The sequence below is a fragment of the Malaclemys terrapin genome, chromosome 4 (assembly GCF_027887155.1).
Source record: "Malaclemys terrapin pileata isolate rMalTer1 chromosome 4, rMalTer1.hap1, whole genome shotgun sequence".
Taxonomy (NCBI): Eukaryota; Metazoa; Chordata; order Testudines; family Emydidae; genus Malaclemys; species Malaclemys terrapin.
The window spans coordinates 35,266,442-35,293,766 of record NC_071508.1 but is presented as its reverse complement, the minus strand read 5'-3'; the positions used below and the strand labels follow the sequence as shown (position 1 = coordinate 35,293,766).

The following is a 27,325-nucleotide window of genomic DNA, read 5'->3' as shown; positions in this document are numbered from 1 at the left end:
TTCGCAGGCTACTCAGAGAGTTGGGCAGCTGGCTCCTCCAGGTTTCCCGCTGGATGGGTGGGCTCCCTGGCTCACCTGGCTTTTCATTTTATTTTTATATTTTTATTATTTTCTTTTTTAATTTGTTCAAAGTGTCAAACTGTTCCATAACAGTGAATAGAGGCAGCTAATAAGAGAGTTTTGATGGGTGTTGCTGCAGACTCTATGCTAGGAGCAGGGGCGGCAGGTTTGTATAATTTTTGGTAGTGCCCAGAATGGGTCCAAGTCCATCCCCCCTCTCTCCCCTGCCTTGTAAGGGTTGGAGGGTGAGGGCTCTGGCTCTAGGTTTGGGCTGGGGATGAGGGATTTGGGGTGTGGGAGGGGCTCAGAGCTAGGGCAGAAGCCTGGAGTTGGGGTGCAGGTGAGGGCTCTGGCTGGGGGTTTGAGCTGTGGGGTGGGGCTGGGCTGGGGAGCTCAAACTTTGTGGTGTAGCAGGCAGGCTGCCCCGGGTCTGGGGCCAGAGAGGAGGACAACCCCTCCTCTTCCTGGCACTCACCCAAGCCCCAGGAGTTCACTCGGAGTCACCTGCTGGGGGGTGGAGAGGGCTGTCATGCACCTCCTCCCTCCACAGATGCAGCAGTCAGCCTGCCGCGAGCACCAGCACTCCCTTATAGCTAGGCTGCAGCGGCAGCAGCCGGCGAGGGAGTGCAGGGGGCCCAGGGTAGCTGCCCGCTGCCCAGGCGCAAGTCAGGTGAGGCAACTGGGGGAGGTGCATGGGGGCCAACAAATGGGGCTGGGGGACACTCCGGGGGAGGCAGGTGGGGCTGGGGGAAAGACCCAGTCCCGACATTGGTGGAGCCTGGGCACCCCTGGCCCATACAACTCGCCGCCCCTGGCTAGGAGGTAGTGGGACATGGTGAATGGTATGTGGTCCATTTGCGGGTTTGTTTTCTGTGTATGGGCTATGTAGCTGGGCCATGGCCCCCCGAGGAAACAGTTTAGAAAGGTCTGTTTGTGGGTGCCTTGGTAAGGGCCCATGCGGTTCTGACCCTTGGAACTTTGATCAGTCCTGATGTTTGAAGTCTCTGAGTGGTTACTTACTCCCTAGTGGTAGGGATAGAACTGAGCTAAGCAGGGAAACTTGGTATAAAAAGTCACTTGCTAGGTGAACTTGAGAGCTGCAAACAGAGGCAGCTAACAGGATAATTTTGGAGGTGGTTGGGTGGGGGGGCCTGTGTGTGAGAGGCTCTCCTTCCAGGTTCAGCTCTACATGTGATTTCAGGATGGCCAGTGATGGAACAGGGTGGTGACCTGCATGAATGTGCCATGTTTTCTTTCCTGCCTGATGCCTTTCCTGAGCATGAAGTGCAAGTTCGTGGCTGTGCTGGAGGAAAAGATTCTTGGATTGGAGGGACTAGTAACAGATGCTATTGAGAATGAGAGACTCTGAGAAGTTCTTATATAGCCAAGTTCAGGAAACATCAGTACCCTATGTTCAAGGAAGAAAAGATATGGCCAGCAAGGAGTCAGAGAGAAAGGAAGTCGGAGGAGACCTGGCAGTTTGTAACCACCAGAGGCATGAGGTCACGGCAGCATTGTACAACATTTGGAAACAGACAAGGATGGGCAGGCTGTGGCCACCAGAGAAAAGAGGACCAGAAGGAATTCCACACCATTCAAAATTTCCAATCAATGCCATATCCTCAACATGGAAACTGTGGAAGATAGTTCTCAAGGTGTAGCTGGTCTAAGGGAATGGAGAGGTGTATGGGACACACCTGTGGAAGGCAACTTGGCCCAACCTGTAAGAAAATTAAGCTTGTCCACAAAGAGTTCTCCAACCATCGAAGGACGACAAATGATCATTCTTGGGTGTACAGTACTCAGATGAATTGAAAAAATATTCTGCAAGGGATGGGAGGACAACAGGATGGCGCGCTGCCTTCCGGGAGCCAAAATACGAGACCTTACTCTAAGATTGGCTTGGGTTCTGAAGCTGATGGGCAAGGATCTATAGGTAATGGTTCATATCAACACTAATGACATTGTGTTGTGGCATATTGCATAGTTAATAGATTACTTCAGGAAACTCAGAAATGTGCTGAAGAAGAATAATGTCCAAGTGATCTCTGAGATCCTTTCTGTCCCACAAGTGAAGGAAGAGAGAAGGCAGAAGATTCTGGAAGTGAACTGTTGGCTAAGTAAGTGGTGCAGGGTGGAGGGTTTTGGTTTTGTGGAACATTGGTCCACTTTCTTTGGGAATCGGGGGCTGTATACTTTGGATGGCCTTCATCACTTCAGTAGAAGGGGGACCAATCTTCCCAGGGATAGGCTGGCTAGAGTAGTCAAGGGGGCATTAAACTATAACAGAAGGGGAGGGTAAAAAGGGAAAATAGCATTCATTTAGCACAAAATCGAGATGTTGAGAACAAAATTAATTAAGAAACAAAGAACATGAAGAGAAGAAAATCTTGAATTGACTATACACCAGTGCTAGGAGCTGGATAATAAATAGGAGGAATTGGAATTGCTCATTTATGAGCATAAATTCAATCTAGATGGTATTACTGAAACTTGTTGGGATGATCCGCACAATTGGAATGTTAAAATCAATAGTTATAACCTATTTAGGAAGGATTGAAGGGAAGCGGCATTACCTGTTTCTGACTCAGAGGAAAATTAATCTCCTCCCACAGTTTCTTCCATTTCAGCTTGTCTTACTCATGTCTACTACATAGTTCTTCTAAATACTGATCAATCTTATACTTTTATCATAGGCAACAACTCTGTGGGTGCTCCAGGGCTGGCCCACAGCAAAAAAATGCTCCGGCAGGCCCCCTCTCCCCCCCGTGCTTCCTGCCTGCCAGCAGGCCCCACCAATCAGCACCTCCCCCTCCCTCCCTCCCCAGGCCTCCCATCCGTCAGGATCAGCTGTTTTGCAGCGTGCAGGAGGCTTTGGGGGCAGGGGGGAGGAACAAGGACGGGCATGCTTGGGGGAGGAACAAGGCAGGAAGAGATCGGGCAGGGGTGGAGCGGGGGTGGGAAGAGGTGGGGCAGGGGCGGGGTGGGGCCTTGGGGGAAGGGGTGGAGTGGGGGCAGGGCCGGGGGTCAAGCATCCCGGGCACATTGGTAAGTCGGCACCTGTCACTTATCCTACAATTCAACTCTGATTAACATACAATGAATATAGGTAGTATAACATTGATTAATCATAACATCACACAATAAATGAATACTAAACTAAAATCATTGGCTACACACAGCATCTCTACAGCATTTATTCCCTGTGCCTTAACCAGTGTTATTTCAGGGATCATTTCATTTATTTAAACACTCATTATACTGTTGTTGGTTTTTTATAGTTTTGGTTAAAAGAATCTATTGAAACAACACATGGCAAATGCCTTCTTTGATGTAATTCTACTGAGCACAATGGATATAGACTGGTGATGAATTTGGTTCACATGAATTTGGTATACTGAAGTGAATTCTCCAGATTGTTTAGAACTAGCCAATCATCTCTCTGTTCTTTTCAATCTCCTCCAGGTTTCCATGGTGCCGACTCAATTATGAGGATTGTAAGAATCTCTCCTCACTTCTTAGTGCAAAGCAGATGCTGACAGAGCTGGATCTGAGAGGTAATAGTAGTTTTTGGCGTTTTCGGAGTCGTAGGATGGGTGAAGGACTGAGACTCCTGTGTGAAGGATTGAAACACTCCAACTGTATGCTACAGAAGCTGGTGTAAGTAACTGCTGTTTTCCTTTACAATTCTCCAGTAAGTGCCCAAAATATTGCCCACTATTCTGGGTGCCACACTCCAAATATTGCCCACTATTCTGGGTGCTACATAACATCATGAATACTCTAGAACTGGGAAGACAGGCCTTTGGTCTGACCCAGTATGGCCATTCTTATGTTCTTAAGAGTGTCTTAATGGGTAATTATGTGTAAGTAGATAGAGTTCCCAACCTGCCATGAGCAGAGTATATGCACACTGGGCCAAATTCTCTGCTAATGTAAACGAGCACAACTTCTTTGAAGTCAATGGCGCTTCACCCATTTACAGCAGCAGAGAATTTGGACCAAAGCACATAATCCAAACTTATCCCTCTCCTGGTATTTGCCTCTATTAGTAACTTACAAAATAACAAACAAACAAAAATTCAGTCTAAGCTTTCTTCTGAGTATGGATTTTCCTAGGGTTCTTCCCACAGGACCCTTCAGCCCCAGCACCTTGTTCCCTCTGCCTCACAGAAACATTCTGACCTTTTTTCTGTGCTGGAGGTAATAGGAGCCACCTGTCAGCACATATTACTCTATCTTTATTCAGGAGTCTACTTTAGCAACTGACATTAGAGGGACGCAGCAGAAGAGCCCTGCCTCCCTAGCATGTACAGGGTCCTAGAGTCTACTCCATTACACCAGAGTAAGAACAGGAGTACTTGTGGCACCTTAGAGACTAACAAATTTATTTGAGCATAAGCTTTCATGGGCTACATCCCACTTCTTCGGATGCATAGAATGGAACATATATTGGGGAGATATATATACACACACCTACAGAGAGCATGAACAGGTGGGAGTTGTCTTACCAACTCTGAGAGGCCAATTAAGTAAGAGAAAAAAAACTTTTGAAGTGATAATCAGGATAGCCCAGTACAGACAGGTTGATAAGAAGTGTGAGAATACTTACAAGGGGAGATAGATTCAATGTTTGTAATGGCTCAGCCATTCCCAGTCTTTATTCAAACCTAAATTGATTGTGTCTAATTTGCATATCAATTCGAGTTCAGCAGTTTCTCGTTGGAGTCTGTTTTTGAAGCTTTTCCGTTGTAAATTAGCCACCCGCAGGTCTGTCATTGAATGACCAGACAGGTTAAAGTGTTCTCCCACTGGTTTTTGAGTATTATGATTCCTGATGTCAGATTTGTGTCCATTAATTCTTTTGCTTAGAGACTGTCTGGTTTGGCCAATGTACATGGCAGAGGGGCATTTCTGGCACATAATGGCATATATCACATTGGTAGATGTACAGGTGAACGAGCCCCTGATGGTATGGCTGATGTGATTAGGTCCTATTGTTACCAACCCAAAGGGCCCGAGGAGGCAAACAGCGGGGTTCGTTGCCCGGTGTGCTTGGCACCAATAAAGACACCAAGGGGAGAAAGCAAGCCAAGTTTATTTCAGAGCTCTGAAATGGCACTAGGAGATCAGCATGTCTCAAATCAAGTGCAACAAATACAAACAAATTTTCCCTTTTATATTCCAAGCAGTTTCTGTGCAAGCCTTTGTCTATTTCACCCTTACCCCTCCCTTCCAGACAACAGTTACAGCAGGTACACAATGTGCATGTTAGAAACTTTCCCATTCACATGCTTATCTTTTGGCCTCGCAAGGCCTGTGCAGCAGTCTTCCCCCGTCTTATCTCTACTGTGTTTGTGAGTGAGCAAAACAGCAGCCATCTGCTAGAAAAGCTGACCATTATATATTCTGCTTCAGCATCAAGGCAATTAGCATGAAAGTAGGTGAGAGTTCACAAGATGGAGTTCTGTGGTTCAGGTAGGCCCAGAGCAGAAGAGCTTCATCGCCACTTTTGGCCTTCCACTCTCCTGAGTTACCTGGTAGCTATGCCTAGTGAAACCAACACTATGATGATGTCACTTGAATAGATATGTGGACAGAGTTGGCATCCGGTTTTGTTGCAAGGATAGGTTCCTGGGTCAGTGTTTTTGTTCAGTGATGTGTGGTTGCTGGTGAGTATTTGCTTCAGGTTGGGGGGTTGTCTGTAAGCGAGGACAGGTTTGTCTCCCAAGATGTGTGAGAGTGAGGGATCATCTTTCAGGATAGGTTGTAGATCTTTGATGATGCGCTGGAGAGGTTTTAGTTGGGGGCTGAAGGTTACAGCTAGTGGTATTCTGTTATTTTCTTTGTTGGGCCTGTCTTGTAGGAGGTGGCTTCTGGGTACTTGTCTGGCTCTGTCAATCTGTTTTTTCACTTCAGCAGGTGGTTATTGTAGTTTTAAGAATGCTTGATAGAGATCTTGTAGGTGCTTGTCTCTGTCTGAGGGATTGGAGCAAATGCGGTTGTATCTTAGAGCTTGGCTGTAGACAATGGATCTTGTGGTGTGTCCTGGATGGAAGCTAGAGGCATGTAGGTAAGTATAGCGGTCAGTAGGTTTCCGGTATAGGGTGGTATTTATGTGACCATCGCTTATTAGCACAGCAGTGTCCAGGAAATGGATCGCTTGTGTGGATTGATCTAGGCTGAGGTTAATGGTGGGATGGAAATTATTGAAATCATGGTAGAATTCCTCAAGGGCTTCCTTTCCATGGGTCCAGATGATGAAGATGTCATCAATGCAAGTAGAGTAGGGGCGTTAGGGAACGAGAGCTAAGGAAGCATTGTTCTAAGTCAGCCAAAAAAATGTTGGCATACTGTGGGGCCATGCGGGTACCCATAGCAGTGCCGCTGACTTGAAGGTATATATTGTCCCCAAATGTGAAATAGTTGTGGGTGAGGACAAAGTCACAAAGTTCAGCCACCAGGTTAGCTGTGACATTATCAGGGATACTGTTCCTGATAGCTTGTAGTCCATCTTTGTGTGAAATATTGGGGTAGAAGGCTTCTACATCCATAGTGGCCAGAATGGTGTTTTCTGGAAGATCACCGATGGATTGTAGTTTCCTCAGGAAATCAGTGGTGTCTCGAAGATAGCTGGGAGTGCTGGTAGCGTAGGGCCTGAGGAGAGAGTCCACATAGCCAGACAATCTGGATGTTAGGGTGCCCATGCCTGAGATGATGGGGTGTCCACGATTTCCAGGCTTATGGATCTTGGGTAGCAAATAGATACCCCTGGTCGGGGTTCTAGGCATGTGTCTGTACAGATTTGTTCCTGTGCTCTGTCGGGGAATTTTTTTAGCAGATGGTGAAGTTTCTTTAGGTAATCCTCAGTGGGATCAGAGGATAATGGCTTGTAGAATGTAGTGTTAGAGAGCTGTCTAGCAGCCTCTTGGTCGTAATCCAACTTATTCATGATGACAACAGCACTTCCTTTGTCAGCCTTTTTAATTATGATATCAGGGTTGTTTCTGAGGCTGTAGATGGCATTGTGTTCAGCATGGCTGAGGTAATGGGGCAAGTGATGTTGCTTTTCCACAATTTCAGCCTTTGCACATTGACGGAAGCAATCTATGTAGAAGTCCAGTCTGTTGTTTCGACCATCCGGAGGAATCCACGCAGAATCCTTTTTTTTTTGGAGTGCTGGTAGGGAGGATTCTGTGGGTTAGTATGCTGTTCAGAGGTATGTTGGAAATATTCTTTGAGTCGGAGACGTCGAAAGTAGGATTCTAGGTCACCGCAGAACTGTATCATATTCATGGGTCTGGAGGGACAAAAGGAGAGGCCCCGAGATAGGACAGACTCTTCTCCTGGGCTAAGAGTATAGCTGGAAAGATTAACAATATTGTTGGGTGGATTAAGGGAACTACTGTTGTGGCTCCTTGTGGCATGTAGCAGTTTAGATAGTTTAGTGTCCTTTTTCCTTTGCAGAGAGGCAAAGTTTTTGTTGAAAATGGCTTGTCTAGTTTTTGTAAAGTCAATCCATGAGGAAGTTTGTGTGGAAGGTTGTTTTTTCATGACAGTATCCAGTTTTGAGAGCTCATTCGTAATCTTTCCCTGTTTGCTGTATAGGATGCTGATCAGGTGGTTTCGCAGTTTCTTTGAGAGTGTGTGACACAGTCTCTCAGCATAGTCTGTGTGGTATGTAGATTGTAATGGATTTTTTACCTTTAGTTCTTTTGGTATGATGTCCATCTGTTTGCATTTGGAAAGGAAGATGATGTCTGTCTGTATCTGAATGAGTTTTTTCATGAAGTTGATGGATTTCCACTCCATACGGCTAAATGCAGTGCCTTGCACAATGACAGGTTTCAGAGTAGCAGCCGTGTTAGTCTGTAACTGCAAAAAGAACAGGAGTACTTGTGGCACCTTAGAGACTAACAAATTTATTTGAGCATAAGCTTTCGTGGGCTACAGCCCACTTCATCGGATGCATAGAATGGAACATATATTGAGGAGATATATATATACACATACATACAGAGAGCATGAACAGGTGGGAGTTGTCTTATCAACTCTGAGAGGCCAATTAAGTAAGAGAAAAAAAACTTTTGAAGTGATAATCAAGATAGCCCAGTACAGACAGGTTGATAAGAAGTGTGAGAGTATTTACATGGGGAGATAGATTCAATGTTTGTAATGGCTCAGCCATTCCCAGTCTTTATTCAAACCTAAATTGATTGTGTCTAATTTGCATATCAATTCGAGTTCAGCAGTTTCTCATTGGAGTCTGTTTTTGAAGTTTTTTTGTTGTAAAATAGCCACCCGCAGGTCTGTCATACTGGACTCAGTATTCCAGATGAGGCCTCACCAATGTTAAATAACAAACTTTATCAGATTCAAGCAAATTTCTCATGTTTCCAGGAGTCTTATTGACCAAACCCTGTCGGTCAGGACACCTTGTCCCAGATATCAGAGGGGTAGCCGTGTTAGTCTGAATCTGTAAAAAGCAACAGAGGGTCCTGTGGCACCTTTGAGACTAACAGAAGTACTGGGAGCATAAGCTTTTGTGGGTAAGAACCTCACTTCTTCAGATGCAAGTAATGGAAATCTCCAGAGGCAGGTATATATCAGTGTGGAGATAACGAGGTTAGTTCAATCAGGGAGGGTAAGGTGCTCTGCTAGCAGTTGAGGTGTGAACACCAAGGGAGGAGAAATTGTTTCTGTAGTTGGATAGCCATTCACAGTCTTTGTTTAATCCTGATCTGATGGTGTCAAATTTGCAAATGAACTGGAGCTCAGCAGTTTCTCTTTGGAGTCTGGTGAAACTGCTGAGCTCCAGTTCATTTGCAAATTTGACACCATCAGATCAGAATTAAACAAAGACTGTGAATGGCTATCCAACTACAGAAACAGTTTCTCCTCCCTTGGTGTTCACACCTCAACTGCTAGCAGAGCACCTTACCCTCCCTGATTGAACTAACCTCGTTATCTCCACACTGATATATACGTGCCTCTGGAGATTTCCATTACTTGCATCTGAAGAAGTGAGGTTCTTACCCACGAAAGCTTGTCCCAGAGTTCAACAAATGTTTCCTTCGTTGCTTTGGGTGCAGTGAATCAGATGGGCATGGAGACAGAGAGGAGTGCCTTGGGGTGTTTGTCCCTCCTTTGTATAGGTTCAGTCCCTCCCTTCAAAAACATGTCCAGCTGGGCACTAGGGAAAAAAGAGTCTATGTGGAAGGACTCTTCCTGCTGGTTTTTTCACCTGTTTGAATTTCCTTTGTCTTTCCTTTCTGCATGATGACTCTGTTTACTGCTTAAATGCAAATTAAGCAGAGCACAATTACTTTGTTTAAGACAGACCTGTTTCCCAACTTCTGTTTGGGCAGGTCTCTAAGGGCTGGTCCACACTAACCCCCCACTTCGAACTAAGATACGCAACTTCAGCTACGTGAATAATGTAGCTGAAGTCAAAGTATCTTCGTTCGAACTTACCGCGGGTCCAGATGCGGCAGGCAGGCTGCCCCATCGACTCCGCATACTCCTCTCGTGGAGCAGGAGTACTGCCGTCGACGGCAAGCACTTCCGGGATCGATCCGGGATCATTTATCGCGTCTAGACAAGACGCGATAAATCGATCCCAGAAGATCGATTGCTTACCGCTGGACCCGGAGGTAAGTATAGACGTACCCTAAGGTTTGGAACATGGGTTAGTGAAAGCATACAGGGAAATCTTATAACTTTACATACAATGTTGCCACACATATTTTATCAGCGCAATACTGACCAGCAAATTATGAGTTTTCAAATGACACACTTTGTACAAATATCAGAGGGGTAGCCATGTTAGTCTGAATCTGTAAAAAGCAACAGAGGGTCCTGTGGCACCTTTAAGACTAACAGAAGTATTGGGAGCATAAGCTTTCGTGGTTAAGAACCTCACTTCTTCAGATGCAAGAGGTGAGGTTCTTACCCACGAAAGCTTATGCTCCCAATACTTCTGTTAGTCTTAAAGGTGCCACAGGACCCTCTGTTACTTTGTACAAAGATCATTATAGTGTAGGGTGTGAATACAGGGGTATATTCTGCTGCAAAGGGTAATTATGGAAATAAGGTTTTGGAGGCTGAAACTCTGAGCACAGAACTTCCCAGTTATGGAGGATTATGGTGACAATCAGTAGTTCATTCGACAGATCTCTCTCCTCGGCGTGCTCCAAAATTAGTAACTGTTTTGACATCTTGAATAAATGAAAGAAACAGCCAATGAGGATTAAGGCCAGATCTAACAGCACTAATCCAAGCCTTGTGTTGTGGGTGGTCACCTGAGTCAGAGGTATCACTAGGACATCCCATACCACATGGCATGTAGGAGAGAGAGAAGATAATTCTCTGCCCTCCCCCATCACTCTCACCCTTGTAGGTGTGAAGATAAGGAGCCATAGGAGGTGGGACACCCTCCCATTACCCATAAAGGTGCATTTGAGACTACTCCCTTACAGAAGCTCGGAGGTGAAGTAGAGGTGTGGTTTTGGGGTCTCAGTGTTATTCTGGACACTATTTAGATTTAATCCATCCCACCTATAAACAATTCCAAACACCTGTAATATCATGACTTCCATCATTAGTGACCAGAACCTGATGAAGAGGCATCACCACATGGACATTTATTTGTGTAATTTTATAAAAATTTTGCTTATAATGTTTGATATTTGTAATGATAGATACTTAGTTCTCTTTGTTTGAACTCATGTCCCTATACAAGGTGCATTTTCTTTAATTTTTGCCTATTTTTAAAGTGTGTCTCTGCCATTCATAAGTGATCACAGGTCCTCTCTATTGTCCATTTAACATCTGACAGATCTCATTTTCCTTTACCAGGAGGTTGAAGTAATGAAGTAAGTAAAGAAAAGGCTGATTTCCAACCCTAACTCTCCTAAATCTCTGCCTGCTGCAGGTTGTCTTACTGCACGCTCACAGCTGCTTGTTGTCAGGATCTTTCCTGTATTCTCAGCACCAACCAGACTCTGAGAGAGCTGGACCTGGAGATAAATAAACTGGGATTTGCAGGGGTGCAACAGCTTTGTGAAGGATTGAAACATGCAACCTGCAAACTGGAGATACTCCGGCAAGTAACACTAATGACTCATTAGTTCATTATACCACAACCTCTAGGGATGCCAGCCTTCCAGTACCACATCCCCAATTCCCTGCCATGAGAAACTGGACATATGCACATGCTTTCTCTATATACATCTCTCACTCCTTTCGACACAGTTCTGCACAGTTCACTAATATTTGGGAAACAGGGTGCTTGTGGGACTGACATCCTCATTAGGGCAGAGCTAGGGCTGTGTGTGTGTGTGTTCTGTGGATCTCTGTTCACTTCCAAGTATTTTGGGGTTCAGGAGGGATCTCCAGACCAGCAGTGGTTTATTTCACACACAAAAAAGAATCTTTGTGAAATTACCCACTTAGTGCAGAAGCTCCTCTTTCTGAGCAGGGCACTTTCAGAAAGATACTTTTCTTCAGGAGAGCAGACACTGCTTTGTGAAAGCCCTTCCTCTACAAAGCAACACAAATGTTGCTCTTATAGAAAAACTTGGGGCCCAGTTTTGCAATAAAGGCATCTGACAATAGGTATCATTGTTCTGCTCTCCTAATGACTAGAGGATGTTTGTGCATGAAAGAACTATTTTTCAAATTAATCTAGATTAAGAAGACAACAGTTTTAGACATAATATTCTTCTGTCTCTTCTAGATAGAATGGCTGCAATCTCACACCTCCTTGTGTCACAGACATATGACTTGCTGTCATTGCCTGACATTCTCTAACAACCTATCCTTTAGTTATTGGTCTGTACAGGAACTTAAATGTAACAGAAAATACTCTAAACATAAGGGTATAAAATGAACGTGTCCTGAGCTATTTCAGGGTGTTTTCAACTTTCAATTGGTTTCTCAACTTTTGGTGAGCTAGTCTTTGAACTGAACTAGTTGAATAAACTAAAATGAAGAAAATATTCTCTCTGCACCTGCACAAGAGGCTACTACTGACAGAAGCTGGTGGAAATCACTAGGTAAATCCATGGAACCAGAGTTTGTTGGAAGTGCTAAACCAGCTTTTGTCATCATCAGCAGCCTATTCTGCAGTTGCAGAGATTATTTTCTTCATTTCAGTTGATTAAGCTACCTTAGTTCTAAAACTAATTCATTCAAAGCCGAGAAACCATTTGGGAGTAGAAAAAGCAGCAAAGCTTGTTTTCTTCGTCCAATCTATGAAAAGAAGTGAGGTGTGAGAGGATGAGATCTGCTAGTTCTGAAATCTTGAAAAACATCATGATCACAAACAACCAGTTCAATTCACTAACTACAGATAAACAAAGGAAGTAGTAATAAATCAATTACTTTTAAACGCAAAATGTTTTGATACTTTTCTCTTTATGTATCCAGCACATTTAAGTTAGTTCTGTTTACTAAAAAAGATTTTTAAAATCCCATTTGTTCATTTTAAATTCATTCTAATTTCCATCCAAATGGAGGTTAATAGAGATCATGAATAAAAAATGAATCTTCATCTACTAAATAAATTCATCATTCACCATTCTCTAGCATAATTAAAAATGTAAAATTTAGGAATCTGAATAAATGTTAAGCTGCATAACTGCTCGGTTAAATGTGTATAGGTATAGTGTAGCCTCCTGGTTGGAAAAGAAAAAGAAAAGAAAAAGAAGAAAAAGAAGAAGGTAGTACCAGATTATACCAACAACTGAGGATCAACCTTTCTTTAGGGGAAAAAACCTAAAAAGTACATATTAAAAACAGATTTAAATTGATTATTTAAATCCGCAAACAGGAAACCTTGATTTAAATGATGATTAATATTGGTAATTAAAATCACTTTGTTTTAAATAAATCCACTGGTGGCAAAGCCATCTATAGAAACTAAGAGTTCATTTTAAAAAAATTCTAGCTATTTTGCTTCTTAAGAAATTTCTGAATTCAAATAGCTACAGTAATTAGGTTTCTACATTACAAGCTTTTTCCTGAAAGAAGTGAAGAAGATGCTGGGATACATGTGGTGTTACCTACAAAAAAAGTTTAAGCACTAAGATGTGTGGAATTGGAATTAAACACACATTTATCTATTCTACACAAACCTGCATTCATTTTCTATTCCTGTCTTCCTGTCCTTGCATGCTGTCATATCTCTTCATTCAGATCAGAACTCTTTTCAGGCTCTGCTGCAGAAACTTGCGCTTTGTTTAAAAAAAAGAAAAGTAATTTGTTTGTTGAACTGAACTGTGTAATGCAACGTTAACTATACAGCTACCACGCCATCCTCATAGCATTGCCATAGTGCTAGGATTCTGGAAAAGAGAACTTGTTGACTTGAAACACATTCATTAATACAGTGAATTGTTGTGCATCAAGGTATCAGCTCCCTCCGTTATTCTGTCCTTTGCAGGTTGGGACACTGTGGTATCATTTTCTATGATTGCAAGTATCTTGCCTTAGTTCTCAGTACAAATCAAACTTTGAAAGAGCTGGACCTGAGAGGCAGCAAACTGGGAGATTTAGGAGTGAAGCAGCTGTGTGAAGGACTGAAACATCCCAACTGCAAACTGCAGAAACTGGTGTAAGTAGTTGGGGGTTTCCTTCACTGTTTTCCATTAAGTGCAGTTCTGCTTCACTCTCCAGTCTGTGTATATGTGGCTCATTACAGACAGCATGTGGACATTGTGCTGGGTGCCATTTTATAAATGATGTTAAAGACCTGAGAAAGGTGCAGAAAGGGTAATTACGGAAATAAGTGTTCTTGGGGCTGAAACTCTGAGCACAGATCTTCCTGGAACTTGAAGGTTGTAGTGACAGGTCACTCAACAGGTCTTTCTCCTCCCTGCATATCTGAAGGGCGCACCAGTGGCCCAAAATATGTCACTGTTTAGAAATCTTGAATAAATGATAGAAATAGCCAATGAGGATTAAGGCCAGATCCAACAGCACTAATCCAGGCCTTGTGCTGTGGGTGGTCACGTGGGTCAGAGGTATCACTAGGACATCCAAACCACACATTGCATGTAGGAAAGAGAGAAGACCATTCTCTGCCCTCCCCCATCACTCTCACCCATGGGAGTGTGAAGATAAGAAGCCATAAGAGGTGGGACACCCTCCCATCAGCCAGAAGTGAGCATCTGAGACTGCTCCCTTACAGCAGCTGGAAGGTGTGGGTTTTGGGGTCTCAGTGTTATTCTGGATGGCATCAGTGTTCTGCTCTCCTAACGACTAGAGGATTTTTGTGCATGAGAGAACTATTTTGCAAAGTGTATTTTAATCTCTATTAAGAAGAGAACACATATATACAATAATGTTCTTCATCTCCTCTAGGTTGGATGCCTGCAATTTCTTAGTTCCCTGCCTCAGAGACTTATCATTTGTTAGTATAAACCATTTCCTGACATTCCCTAACAACCTTTCCTTTGGTTAGTGGTCTGTACAAGGAGCTGAAATGTCACAGAAAGTAATGAAAAAATCAGGATGAAAAAAATCATTTGTTCTGAGCAGTGTGAGGGCTCATTCAGCTCCCAATTGGTTTCTCATCTTTCAGTGAACTAGTAATTGAACTGAACTAGTTGAATAAATTGAAAGGGGGTAGAGCTCAGTGGTGGAGCATTTGATTGCAGTGTCACGCTGCCTGGAGTGGCTCACCGCTAAGAGTGCTAATCTCAGATCAGACTGTCAGAAAACAGGGCAGACACACCCCAATTGATGGTATAGTCTATACTTAGATTTCACCAACCCTGCAATAAATGTATGCTCCTGGATCACTATATTAGTTTTACCATGGAGCCATAGACAGTCTCCCTTAAGCTCTCCAGCCCAATTTACTACCCAGATAAACTTGACTTTATGATGAAAGATTATTAAAAGCAAAATTCACCACACGTTAGGGTCTCCCAGTCATAAAAGGACCAGCCACTTACCCCAGGTCAAAATATACTTCAGGATCTCACCAAAAACAATGTTGTAGCCAATCCTTAGTAAACTAGTTAAAGATTTATTGACTAAGAAAGAGATATGAGAGTTATTAAATGGTTAAAGTAGATAAAATATATACTAGTTGGATCAGAGTATATAGTCCAAAATGAAGAGATATAATAATCTGCCAGTCTCTTAGAATCTTTTCATATGTTCCTCGGGGTTTCCCAAAAATGGCTTTTCAGGATCTCTGTCCAATTGCTTAGGGTTCCCTCTGCCAAAAGCCAAGCACTCCAGAGATCCAGGATCATTCCCAGGCTACATCTTTTATAGTTGAAACAGGCTGACAAGCTGTGAGACATCTTTGCCAGGTGGGCTTTAATAAATAGCAAATGTTGATAATCTGCGATCTTCATTGTTTCACGTTTAATGGACCATTCAAAGATAATGCTTTTGGTAACAGCCATCCAGACTACTAAAATGGTTTGCAGGTGGTTTACCATGAAAATCAACCAGTTTCAGAGTGATGAAGACAATAACATTAGCACTTCGCTAGCTTTCATATAAATGCTAATACATTCTTTGATTTAAGGCTAATTAAGCACAGGATAGAGACATGAAAAAAGACAGTGCAACAACAGGTTAATCTAGCTACTCTAGTATACATTAAACAGGATACATATGCAATGTAAATAGCATTTAGCCAGTTACAGACACATGTAGCCAATAACAGACAAGTGAATTGGGACACTTAACACTGCTTTGAGGATGTGATCTGAGCTCAGGTAGTTGCTAGTGCCCCAGAGCTAGAAACTTGTTTATACAGCCTTACATGAAGATCAGTAGGTCCCTGGTTCAAATCCAGATGCTCCCTTGTGAGTTGTATTAATGCAAAAGTATTTTCATGGAAGATAAGTCCATCAATGACTGTTATCAAAGATGGTTAGGGATGCTCCTCTGTGCTCTGTCAACAAGTTTCAGGTGGGTAGCCGTGTTAGTCTGTTGCAGCAAAAACAATGAGGAGTTCTGTGGCACCTTAAAGACTAACAAATTTATTTGGGCATAAGCTTTCATGGGCTGGAACATCTTCATCTGACGAAGTGGGTTCCAGCCCACGAAAGTTTATGCCCAAATAAATTGGTTAGTCTTTAAGGTGCCACAGGACTCCTTGTTGTCTATGCTCTGGGAGTACCTAGCCTCTGACCGCCAGAAGCTTGGAGGGGACAACAGTGGATGGATCATTCAGTTGATTGCCTGTTCTGTTCATTCCTTCTGAAGCACCTGGCACTGGCCACTGTCAGAAGACAGGATTCTAAGCTAGATGGACCATTGGTCTGACCCAGTATGGCTGTTCTCATGAAATGAAGAAAATATTCTCTGTGTGCGTGCAGAAGAGGCTACTGTTGACATAAACTGGTTGAAGTCACTGGCTAAGCACCTGCAACCAGAGATCGCTGACATGCTAACCCAGCTTTTGTCATCACTCGTTTCTTCTACAGGCACACAGAGAATATTTTCTTCATTTCAGTTTATTCAAGTAGTTCAGTTCAATGACTGCTTCATTCAAAGTTGAGAAACCGATTGGGAGTGGAAAAAGCAAGAAAGTTTGTTTTCCTCTTCAAATCTACAAACAGAAATGAGGTGTGAGAAGATGAGATCTACTAACTCTGAAATCTTGGAAGGACATGGTGACCACAATTTGTTCAATTCATTAACTACAGATCTGGTTGACCTTGTATGCATGGGCAGCATGTGAAACCCCCGCCCCCCTTTGGGGAAGCTAGCCCCGCGACCCTGCCTGAGGCCCTGGCCCTACCTCACCCCTTCTGCCCCCTCTGTGTGCCGGAGCCCCAGCCAAACCACTCCAAGCACCGGCCTGCCCACCCCAGCTACCCCGAGACCTGGGCCACTGGATGGCCTGAGCAGTGGCCTGATACCCAGGCCAATGTGAGCAGCCCCTGGCCACTGACAGGATGGCCCAAGCCACCTGCTGGCCCATGCCACCCTGAGCTCCAGGCCACTGCCAAGCTGAGCGCCCACTGGCTTCAGGAGAGAGGGGGAGCAAGGGCGGGGCCTCTGGGTGGAGTGTGGATGGGCCCATTAGCCTCCCCTGACCTAGTATACCCACCGCACATGCTTGCATGCTCTTATATTTGTTCATTCAGATTAGAACTCTTTTCAGGCTCTGCTGCAGAAACTTGCACTTTGTTTTAAAAAGTTTTTTTATTGAACTGAACTGTTGTGTAACTCAGCCTTAACTTAGGGCAGCTGTCACACCATCCTCATAGCATTATCATAGTGCTAGGACTCTGGAAAAGAAAACCTGTCACACTTCCACAAGAAGTGGAAGATTGGACAAATGACCAGGGAGGAGTATAAAAACATTGCTCAGGCATGAAATCAGGAAGGCCATATCACACTTAGAGTTGCAGCTAGCAAGGGATCTTAAGAGTAACAAGAAGGGTTTCTACAGGTTTGTCAGCAACAAGAAAACGGAAAGTGTGGGCCCCTTACTGAGTGAGGGAGGCAACCTAGTGACAGAGGATATGGAAAAAGCTAATGTACTCAATGCTTTTTTTGCCTCTGTCTTCACGAACAAGGTCAGCTCCCAGACTACTGCACTGAACAGCACAGCATGGGGAGGAAGTGACCAGCCCTCTGCGGAGAAAGAATGCGGGACTATTTAGAAAAGCTGGACGAGCACAAGTGCATGGGGCCAGATGCTCTGCATCTGAGGGTGCTAAAGGAGTTGGCGGATGTGATTGCAGAGCCATTTGCCATTATCTTTGAAAACTCATTGTGATTGGGGGAGGTCCCGGATGATTGGAAAAAGGCTAATGTAGTGCCCATCTTTACAAAAGGGAAGAAGGAGGATCCGGGGAACTACAGGCCAGTCAGCCTCACCTCAATCCCTGAAAAAATCATGAAGCAGGTCCTCAAGGAATCAATTTTGAAGCACTTAGAGGAGAGGAAAGTGATCAGAAACAGTCAGCATGAATTCACCAAGGACAAGTTATGCCTGACTAACCTAATTGCCTTCTGTGATGAGATAACTAGCTCTGTGGATGAGGGGAAAGCAGTGGACGTGTTATTCCTTGACTTTAGCAAAGCTTTTGATACGGTCTCCCACAGTATTCTTGCTAGCAAGTTAAAGAAGCCTGGGCTGGATGAATGGACTATAAGGTGGATAGAAAACTGGTTAGATCATTGGGCTCAACGGGTAGTGATCAATGGCTCCATGTCTAGTTGGCAGCCGGTATCAAGCAGAGTGCCCCAAAGGTTGGTCCTGGGGCCAGTTTTGTTCAATATATTCATTAATGATCTGGAGGATGGCGTGGATTGCACCTTCAGCAAGTTTGCAGATGACACTAAACTGGGAGGAGTGGTAGATACGCTGGAGGGTAGGGATAGGATACAGAGGGACCTAGACAAATTAGAGGATTGGGCCAAAAGAAATCTGATGAGTTTCAACAAGGACAAGTGCAGAGTCCTGCACTTAGGACGGAAGAATCCCATACACTGCTAGAGACTAGGGACCAAATGGCTAGGCAGCAGTTCTGCAGAAAAGGACCTAGGGGGTTACAGTGGATGAGAAGCTGGATATGAGTCGACGGTGTGCCCTTGTTGCCAAGAAGGCTAACAGCATTTTGGGCTATATAAGTAGGGGCATTGCCAGCAGATTGAGGGACGTAATTATTCCCCTCTATTTGGCATTGGTGAGGCCTCACATGATGTGGAAAAATTGGAAAGAGTTCAGTGGAGGGCAACAAAACTGATTAGGGGGCTGGAGCACATGATTTATGAGGAGAGGCTGAGGGAACTGGGATTATTTAGTCTGCAGAAGAGAAGAATGAGGGGGGATTTGATAGCTGCTTTCAACTACCTGAAAGGGGGTTCCAAAGAGGATGGAGCTAGACCAGAGGTGGGCAAACTATGGCCCGCGGGCCACATCCGGCCTGCGGGACCCTCCTGCCCGGCCCCTGAACTCCTGCCCCGGGAGGTTAGCCCCCGGCCCCTCCCCTGCTGTTCCCCGTCCCCAGCAGCCTCAGCTCGCTCCACCGCCGGCGCAATGCTCTGGGCAGCGGGGCTGCGAGCTCCTGGGGCAGCACAGCTCCAAAGCCTGGCCTGACCTGCTGCTCTGTGCTGTGCGGTGGCGTGGCTGGCTGCAGCCAGGCGGTGTGGCTGCCTGTCCTGGTGCTCTGGGTGGCGCGGCTGTAGCGCCGCCAGCCACCGGTGCTCCAGGCAGCACAGTAAGGGGGCAGAGAGCAGCGGGGGTTGGAGAGAAGGCAGAGGAGTTCGGGGTGGTGGTCAGAGGGCTGGGGTGTGGATAGGGGTTAGGGCAGTCAGAGGGCCGGGGACCACAGGGGTTGAATGGGAGCAGGGGTCCCAGGGGGCAGTTAGGAAGGAGAGGGGGGGTTGGATGGCGTGGTGGGGGGCATTCAGGAGAAGGGGTTCTGGGGGCAGTCAGGGGACAGGGAGAAGTGGTGGTTGGATGGGGCAGGGGTCCCGGGGGGCAGTCAGGAATGAGAGGAGGAGTTGGATGGGGCAACGGGGGGTAGTCAGGGGCGGGGAGTCTGGGGGCGGTCAGGGGACAGGGAATGGGGGGGTTGGATGGGGCAGGAGTCCGGGGGGGGCTGTCAGGGGGCGAGAAGCAGGGGGGGGTCGGATAGGGGGCTGGGCCATGCCTAGCTGTTTGGGGAGGCACAGCCACCCCAACTGGCCCTCCATACAATTTCCGAAACCTAAGACCAAAAAGTTTGCCCGCCCCTGAGCTAGACTGTTCTCAGTGGTAGCAGATGACAGAACAAGGAGTAATAGTCTCAAGTTGCAGTGGGGGAGGTTTAGGTTGGATATTAGGAAAAACTTTTTCACTAGGAGGGTGGTGAAGCACTGGAATAGGTTACCTAGGGAGGTGGTGGAATCTCCTTCCTCAGGGTATGTCTACACTATGAAATTAAATTGATTTTATAGAAGTCAATTTTTAGAAATCGATTTTATACAGTCGATTGTGTATGTCCCCACTAAGCGCATTAAGTCAGCGGAGTGCGTCCTCACTACCGTGGCTAGCATGGACTTATGGAGCATTGCACTGTGGGTAGCTATCCCACAGTTCCCTCAGTCTCTGCCGCCCATTGAAATTCTGGGTTAAGCTCCCAATGCCTGATGGGGCAAAAACATTGTCACAGGTGGTTTTGGGTACATGTCGTCAGTCGCTCCTCCCTCCGTGAAAGCAACGACTGTCAATCGTTTCGCACCTTTTTTCCTGGGTTACCCATGCAAAAGCCATACCACGGCAAGCATGGAGCCCACTCAGCTCACCATCATGCACTTTAAAAGCTCGCTGATGCTGTTTGCTGACTAGGTCAGACCTCAGCGCAACCAACATTCCCATTGTTATTGCTGCTTGCTGTGTGATTTTGAGCAGCCAGACACCAGGGTGATTAGAAGAGCACAGCAAGGCACACTGCACATCAGAGAGGCTTTGAAAACCAGTTTCATGACTGGCCAGGCTTCGGTGTGACAGTTGTGTGTGTTTCTCCTTGATGCAAACCTGCCCCCTTTGTTGATTTTAATTCCTTGTAAGCCAACCACCCTCCCCCCTTCGAAATAAAGTAACTATTGTTTTGAAACCATGCATTCTTTCTTTATTAATTAAAAAAAAATGATATAATGGACAAGGTAGCCCGGGTGAGGTGGGGGAGGAGGGAAGGACATGACCACATTGCTTATTGTAGCCACACTAAAAATCTGTTGCTTGGGCCATCCTCTGGAGTGGAGTGGAGCGCCTGGGTGTCCGGAGCCTCCCCCCACGTCTGGGTGAGGAGGCTATGGAACATGGGGAGGAGGGTAGGCGGTTATACAGTGGATGCACCAGGGGTCTGTGCTCTTGTTGGCTTTCCTGCAGCTCCAACAGACGCTTCATCATGTCCGTTTGCTCCTCCATTAGCCTCAGCATCGTGTCCTGCCTCCTCTCTTTGCTCTCACTTAATTCTTTCCTGGCCTCTGCCACTGAATGCCTCCATGCATTAAGCTGTGCCCTATCAGTGTGGGAGGACTGCATGAGCTCAGAAAACATGTCATCGCGAGTGTGTTTTTTTCGCCTTCTAATATGCGATAACCTCAGGAACGGAGATGATAGGGGGAGCATAGAAACATTCTACACTCTATGATTCTGAGGGGACTGCATGGTCACCTGTGCTGCTGAGTTCGCCACGCTGACCAAATAGGAAATTAAATTCAAAAGTTCCCGGGGCTTTTCCTGTGTACCTGGCTAGTGCATCGGAGTTCAAAGTGCTGTCCAGAGCAGTCACATTGGAGCACTCTGGGATAGCTCCCGGAGACCAGTACCATCAATTTGCATCTGCACTACCCCAAATTCAACCCAGCAAGGTTGATTTTAATGCTACTCCCCTCGCTGGGGAGGAGTACAGAAGTCAATTTTAAGAGCCCTTTAAGTCGACGGAACAGGGTTGGTTGTGTGGACGCATTCATTTTTAAATCGACCTAACGTGGCTAAATTCGACCTAACCCCGAAGTGTAGACCAGGCCTTAGAGGTTTTTAAGGTAAGGCTTAAAGCCCTGGCTGGGGATTGGTCCTGCTTTAAGCAGGGAGTTGGACTAGATGACCTCCTGAGGTCCCTTCAAACCTTGATATTCTACGATTAATTAATACAGTTAATTTTGGAGCATCAAGCAAACAATTCCACCTGTTTTTCTTTGTCTGTTGCAGGTTGGGAGACTGTGGTATCACAGCCTCTGGTTGCAAGTATTTTGCCTCAATTCTCAGTACAAATCAAACTTTGAAAGAGCTGGACCTGAGAGGCAGCAAACTGGGAGATTTAGGAGTGAAGCAGCTGTGTGAAGGACTGAAACATCCCAACTGCAAACTGCAGAAACTGGTGTAAGTAGTTGGGGGTTCCCTTCATGGTTTTCCATTAAGTGCAGTTCTGCTTCACTCTCCAGTCTGTGTATATGTGGCGCATTACAGACAGCATGTGGAACATTGTTCTGGGTGCCATTTTATAAATGATGTTAAAGACCTGAGAAAAGTGCAGAAAGTGTAATTATGGAAATAAGTGCTCTTGGGGCTGAAACTCTGAGTACAGATCTTCCTGGAACTTGAGGGCTGTGGTGACAACCAATAGTTCACTAACAGGTCTCTCTCCTCACTGCATATCTGAAGGGCACACCTGTGGCCCAAAATATATAACTGTTTTGAAATCTTGAATAAATGAAAGAAATAGCTAATGGTAATTAAGGTCCAATCCAACAGCACTAATCCAGGCCTTGTGGTATGAGTGGTCACCTCAGAGGTATTGCTAGAATATCCCAGACCACACACTGTATGTAGGAAAGAGAGAGGACAGTTCTCTGCCCTCCCACATCACTCTCACCCACGTCAGTGTGAAGATAAGGAGCCATAAGAGGTGGGACACCCTCCCATCAGCCAGAAGTGAGCATCTGAGACCGCTCCCTTACAGCAGCTGGAGGTGAAATAGAGGTGTGGTTTTGGAGTCTCAGTGTTTTTTTGGATCCTTTTTAGATTTAATCCATCTGACCTGTAAACAATTCCAAATACCTGTAATAGCATCACTTCTATCTTTAGTGTCCAGAACCTGATGGGGAGACATCACCAATTGGACATTTATTTGTGTAATTTTTGTAAAAAAACGTTTCCTGTAATACGTTTTATATTCCCAATGATAGATGCTTGTTTTACTTTGTTTGAATTCCATGTATCTATATAAAATGCATTTTCTTTGCCTGTGTTTGTGTGTCTGCCATTCACTGCTTCTCTCTATTGTTCAATTAACATAAGACAATTCTCATTTTCCTTTACCCCACAAATTAGGTAGCAAAAAGGAAGATTTCAAACCCTAACGCTATTCTAAATCTCTACAGGCTGTCTTACTGCACACTCACAGCTGTTTGTTGTGGGGATCTTTCCTCTGTCCTCAGTACCAATCAGACTCTGAGAAAGCTGGACCTGGAAAGAAATGAACTGGGAGGTTCAATTTTAGTGGGATATTCAGGAGTGCAGCAGCTTTGTGAAGGATTGAAGGATGAAACCTGCAAACTGGAGATACTCAGGCAAGTCACACTAATTATTTTAGTTCATTACATCACATCCTCAGTTCTGCCCTAGGAGGGATGCCAGTCTTCCAATACCCCATCCCCAACTTTCCCCACCATAAGAAACAGACCAGTTTCTCTCTCTTTCACACACACACACACACACACACACACACACACACACACACACACAGTTTTGTCTTTTACCATTTATTGAATGAATTCACACAGAAAAATGATAAGACAAAAACACCATATTACACAGGGGCAAACGTTTTTCACTAAGCAATCACTTCTCTTCTGACCTTTCAATACTCTTCTTCAATGGAAACCTCCACAACGCCTTCAAGAGGGAAGCCTGGGAACTCAACATTTATAGCACTGCTAGACACTAAAAAACAAGGAGTTAGCAGGTGTCATAACTATAAAGGGAAGGGTAATAGCTGTCCTGTGTAAAGTACTATAAAACCCCTCCTGGCCAGAGACTCCAAAATCCTTTTCCCTGTAAAGGATTAAGAAGCTCAGGTAACCTGGCTGGCATCTGACCTAAAGGACCAATAAGGGGACAAGATACTTTCAAATCTTGGGGGGGGAAGGTTTTTGTTTGTGTTCTTTGTTTGGGAGTGTGTTCGTTCTCGGGACTGAGAGGGACCAGATATCAATCCAGGTTCTCCACATCTTTCTAAACAAGTCTCTCCTATTCAAACTTGTAAGTAAATAGCCAGGCAAGGCATGTTAGTTTTCCTTTGTTTTCTCAACTTGTAAATGTACCTTTTACCAGAGTGTTTATCTTTGTTTGCTGTACTTTGAACCTGAGACTAGAGGAGAGTCCTCTGAGCTCTTTAAGTTTGATTACCCTGTAAGGTTAATTTCCATACTGATTTTACAGAGATGATTTTTACCTTTTTCTTTAATTAAAAACCTTCTTTTTAAGAACCTGATTGATTTTTCCTTGTTCAAGATCCAAGGGGTTTGGATCTTGATTCACCAGGAGTTGGTGGGAGGAAGGAGGGGGAATGGTTAATTTCTCCTTGTTTTAAGATCCAAGGGGTTTGGATCTTGATTCACCAGGAGTTGGTGAGAGGAAGGAGGGGAATGGTTAATTTCTCCTTGTTTTAAGATCCAAGGGGTTTGGATCTTAATTCACCAGGAGTTGGTGGGAGGAAGGAGGGGAATGGTTAATTTCCCCTTGTTTTAAGATCCAAGGGGTTTGGATCTGTTTTCACCAGGGAATGGGTGAAGGTTTTTCAAGGCTTCCCAGGAAGGGAATCCATTGAAATGGTGGCAGCCGAACCAGAGCTAAGCTGGTAGTTAAGCTTAGAAGTTTTCATGCAGGCCCCTACATTTGTACCCTAAAGTTCAAAGTGGGGATCCAGCCTTGACAGCAGGGTCATTGGTTTCATGGCTTATTACAAAAATTTGTAACACACACCTGCCAGCTAACTATTAATGGCCCACCTCATACTTCTTTTGCATAAGAATCCAACCCTTATTGCCCACTCCATTTCAGGTGGCCTCCTATGACATGCATTACCCCTTATGCTTAACAATCTGACCCAACTTGTATTTAGCTCAGACACTTTGATTTTCTTCCTGTAATCAGGCGCAGACTCACCCCTGCGGCGCCTCCTACCGGTCATCCTCGGGAATTAGCTCTTCGACCCAGGAGCGCCCTCTGTGGGCCAGTGATCCGCCTTACTGCTACTGGCCCCTGTGTCCCTCCCAGGACCCTGGTGCCCCTTTAACTGGGTCTCCCCCTCCCAGGGGAACCTCCACCCACTATCCCCATCCTGCTACTGCCAGTCTTCATCTAGCCCCACGCCCAGGGGCAGACTGCAGTATCAGCCTACTCATCACTGGCAAGGTTGGGTTTGGACCTGCTGCCTTGGCCTACCCCTGGGTTGCCCTCTGCAACCCCCAGTACCCCTTGGCCTTCTACTAGGCTGCAGGCTGGGCTTTCCAGGCCAGAGCTCCTCAGCCTTTCCCCAGCCCTACTCCACCCAGGTACTCTGTCTCAGCTCCCTGCAGCCAGGCCCTTCTCTCGCTGAGTGCAGAGAGAGACTGTCTTCTGGACCTCTGGCTCACAGCCTTTTATAGGGACCAGCTGGGCCTGATTAGGGCATAGCCCAGCTGTGGCTACTTCCCCAATCAGCCTAGCTTTCTCCTGCCACAGCCCTCTCCCTGGCTGTTTTAAGCCCTTCAGGGCAGGAGCGGGGTAACCACCCCACTACACTTCCCCAGATCTGAAGAAGAGCTCTGTGTAGCTTGAAAGTTTGTACCTTCCACCAACAGAAGTTGGTCCAATAAAAGATATTGCCTCACCAACCTTGTCTCTCTCATATCTCAGGGCCAACATAGTTACAACAACACTGCAAAGAGCCTTTCCTTTAATTATTTGTCAGTACAAGTAGTTGAAATGTCACAGACAGTAATCTAAAGATAAGGATGCAAAAATCACTTGTTTTGAGCAGTTTGAGAGTGTTTTCCTCTACCAATCAGTTTCTCAACTTTGAATGAACTAGTAATTGAACAGAACTACTTGTATAAACTGAAAAGAAACCAGTATTCCTCTCTGCACCAAGAGAAGAGGCTTCTGCTGAGTTGGAAGTCACTGGCTAAGCACCTGGAACCAAAGTTTATTGACGTGATAACCCAGCTTTTGTCATGAGTAGCCTCTTTTACAGGCACAGAGAGAATATTTTCTTCATTTCAGTTTATATAAGTAGTTCAGTTCAATGACTACCCCTTTCAAAGTTGAGAAACCAGTTGGGAGGGGAAAAAGCAGGAATGCTTGTTTTTCTCTTCCAATCTATGAGTAGAAATGAGGTGTGAAAGGATAAGATCTACTAGTTCTGAAATCTTGAAGGACATTGTTGGGACCTGGTCACATGCTACCTGAGGCACACTGCATAAACCCTAAGAAGACACAATGAATCGGTTCAATTAAATAACTACAGATAAACAAAGGCATTAATAATAAAACAGCTACTTTTAAATGTAAAACATGTTTTGATATTTTTTTTCTTAGGCATCTAGCACATTTAACATAGTTTTATTTACTGAGCAAAAACTATTTTAAAATGCTGTTTGTGCATTTTCAATTCAATTCCAATTTCCATTCAAATGTAGCTCAACACAAATCATGACTAAAAACTGTAATCCTCGTGTAATAAATAAATACATCCTTTACCATTTTCTAACATAATAAAAATTGGAAAAAGTAGGAGTCTAAGAAAATGTATGGTAAGCTACAAAAGAGCTTAAATAAATGTGTAGGGCTACAGTGTAGCCTCCTGTTCTTCTTCAAGTGCTGTCCCTGTGGGTGCTCCACTTTAGGTGTTGATGCATCCCTGCGCTCATAGCCAGAGATTTAAGGTAGCCATGCCCGGTTGGGCTGCACATGCGCAGACCCTGTTTCATGCTGCCTCAGGTGGTTAATTGATGCTGTGTGGCCAATCCCCCCCACACTTCCTTCTCTACCGCCCTTGGCTCTAGTCAGAGCATTCATCAGCAGTATGAAGTGCTCTCCTACTGGTTTTTGAATGTTACAATTCTTGATGTCTGATTTGTGTCCGCTCTACACAAAAGAATAAATGTAGGGATGATCCCTCACTCTCACAGACCTTGGGAGACAGGCCAGTCCTCGCTTACAGACAGCCCCCCAGCCTGAAGCAAATACTCACCAGCAACTACACACCACACAACAAAAACACTAACCCAGGAACCAATCCCTGCAACAAACCCCGTTGCCAACTCTGTCTGCATATCTATTCAAGGGACACCATCATAGGACCTAACCACATCAGCCACACCATCAGGGGCTTGTTCACCTGCATATCTACCAATGTGATATATGCCATCATGTGCCACCAATGCCCCTCTGCCATGTACATTGGCCAAACCGGACAGTCGCTACGCAAAAAAATAAATGGACCCAAATCAGACATCAAGAATTGTAACATTCAAAAACCAGTAGGAGAGCACTTCAATCTCCCTGGACACTCAATAACAGACTTAAAAGTGGCAATTCTTCAACAAAAAAACTTCAAAAACAGACTTCAATGAGAAACTGCAAAACTGGAATTAATTTGCAAACTGGACACCATCAGATTAGGCCTGAATAAAGACTGGGAGTGGATGGGTCACTACAAAAAGTAGTTTTCCCTCTGCTGATACTCACACCTTCTTGTCAACTGTTGGAAATGGGCAACATCCACCTTGATTGCATTGGCTCGTT

At 45.0% G+C, this 27,325-nt stretch overlaps 1 pseudogene; it reads left to right on the top strand.

Moving 5' to 3' along the window:
- Positions 1–27,325, top strand: part of LOC128836099 (NACHT, LRR and PYD domains-containing protein 3-like) — an 82,673-nt pseudogene that overhangs the window by 25,691 nt on the left and 29,657 nt on the right.